The following is a 2,642-nucleotide window of genomic DNA, read 5'->3' as shown; positions in this document are numbered from 1 at the left end:
TCATCCAGATATTTCAATTCTTAGCACTGCTCTAGATTCATACTCTGATGCTTATTCACAAACACGAGACTTGAATAAAATTTTTTACTTCAGCAATGTTTTCAATAAGATTAAAAAAAAACTAAGTGTCCATCAGTATGTAAATAGTTAAATAAGTTAAGATCTTGTGGAGCATTCTACAGTTTGATAGGTGCTCAAGCCTTAAGCAAGAAATAGCAAATTATATATATACATACACATATATACATATATTTGATAAAACCTTTTGTAAAACATTTAATCACATGAAAATATTGATTAGTTTATGCGTGTAAAAAAATTGATAATGATAACAGTTCTTTTGGAAGAATATGCAATGGGAAAAAGAAGAACAAAAAGAGTTCTCACTTTATATATATACATATATATTGTTTTAAAAATATCAAGAATAATGCATTCACTAAGATGAAGATGCTTTTCCCAAACAACTTACTGTGCCACATGACTCTTTCTTTAACATACTAAGAGCAGTACAGATAATGTTCTTCTAGATGCTGTGTACATATCCTTGGTCCACATCTCAGTGTCTGCTTTAAAAGGGAGGAGAATGAGTTATTTTAATCTTTTTTATAATTCTGCTGATGCGGAGATGATTGGCAGTGGTGACATCTATATGATAACCTCATTATTTTATTGATCTAGATTGAAAGAACAAATTTTCCTTGTCCTCCAAGAAGAAATTTAAATTTGTGGACATTTAAGAGATTTTACATTATAAGAAACACTTATGAAAAATGTTAAATAGTTGTCAAAATCTGTTTAAAGCATTTTAAGAAATTGAGGAGAATTAATACTAATATAAAGTTCTGGAATACAATAAAAAAATCATAAGTTCATTATGTGCAGGAATAACCTACTAAACCTAAAATATCACATGGCTAGAAATTAACATTGTGGCTGTGTGTGTGTGTGTGTGTGTGTGTGTGTCAATTTCAGGGATTTTTTCTTTGATCTATCCCATTAAGCCCATGGGACCAACTTTATGAAAGATTCAATTTATTTTTCTAAAATAAGTGAGATATCCCATTGTTGTCTTACTGCAGGCATTTCCATTGTGTCAAAAGTAAAATAACTGGTCTTAAAATAAAATATAAAATAAAATACAATAAAATACAATACAATAAAATAAAATAAAATAAAATGGCATTTTTTTCTTAAAGAAACTTGTATCTTAGATAGATTAGATAGATGGATAGATGGATAGATGGATGGATAGATAGATGGAAGGATGATTTTCGTCTTGTTGTTTCAAGGAGAGAGATCTGAGGATGTTTCTCCGCCATGTTTCCCAAAATCCCTAGTAAAACATCTTTATTCCTGTTTTTGATACATTTCTTTTTTTCTTTTTAAAGAAGTCCCTCCAATATTTCCTGTAATACTGGCTTGATGGTGATAAATTCCTCTAGCTTATTTTTGTCTGGGAAACTTTTTGTCTCTTCTTCAACTCTACATGATAGCTTTGCTGGATAAAGTATCCTTGATTGTAGACCCTGGGTCTTCATCCTGTCAAATATGTTTTACCAAGCCCTTCTGACATGCACAGTTTCTTTTGAGAAATCAGCTGCCAGTCTTATGGGTGTTCCCTTATAGGTAACTATCGGATTATCTCTTGCTGCTTTTAATATTCTTTCTTTGTATTTAACCTTTGGCATTTTAATTATAATGTGTCTTGGTGTTGGCCCCTTTGTATCTCTGATTTTTGGAATTCTTTGAGCTTCCTAGGGTTTTATGTCTATTTCCTTCACCAGGTTAGGAAAGTTTTCCATCTTTATTTCTTCAAACAGTTGTTCAACATCTTGATTTTCTTCAGTTATGCTGACCAGATGAATATTTAGACCCTTAATAGTATCCTATATGCTCCTTAAATTATTTTTGTAGTCTTGGCATCTTATCTCTTGCCATTCTTATTGCATATCTTTGGCTTTCCTGACCTCTAGGTAGGGCACTTGATCCTTTTCCTTATTCACTTTGTTTATTCCTTTTAATACACTTCTCATCTGAGATAATGTGTTCTTCATTTCAGACTGATTCTCTTTTATAATTTCCATTTCCATTTTTACGTTTTTTTATCTCTTTGTTGAAGTTCTCACTGAATTTATCTACACTTCCCAAAAGTTCATTGAGCATCTTCATAACCAGTGTTTTGAACTCTGCATCTGTTAGATTACTTGACTCCATTATTTCTGGATCTCTGTTCTGTTCTCTCAGATGGGTTCTGCTTCCTTGTCTTCCCATTTTGGTTGTCTTTCCGTGTCTGTTTCTATGTACTAAGCAAAGCTCCTAATTCTCTTGGTCTTATTAGTGTGGATTTGTGAAGTAGGTATCCAGTGGCACAGCCCTGAGAGGGGTTCAGCTGCAGGCCAAATTTAGCTCAAGCCTCTGCCCCTCTGGGGCCACCTGTTAAGATTCAGCAAGAAATCCACAGATGCTGTGCTTATAGTTACCTCAAAAGGCCATACCAGAAACCGAGGCCAGCTGCCTCTAGTGTGAGTCTAGGCACTGCTCATTAAGGAGCACCTGACTCGCTGAGGATCTACCTGGATATTGCTTGGGTGGAGCCATGAGTTAGGGGAGGCAGAGTTTTAGGGAATCCTCTGGGCCGG

Source organism: Pteropus alecto, unplaced genomic scaffold, assembly GCF_000325575.1.
Source record: "Pteropus alecto unplaced genomic scaffold, ASM32557v1 scaffold395, whole genome shotgun sequence".
In the NCBI taxonomy this organism is placed as follows: domain Eukaryota; kingdom Metazoa; phylum Chordata; class Mammalia; order Chiroptera; family Pteropodidae; genus Pteropus; species Pteropus alecto.
This window is presented reverse-complemented; position numbering follows the sequence as displayed.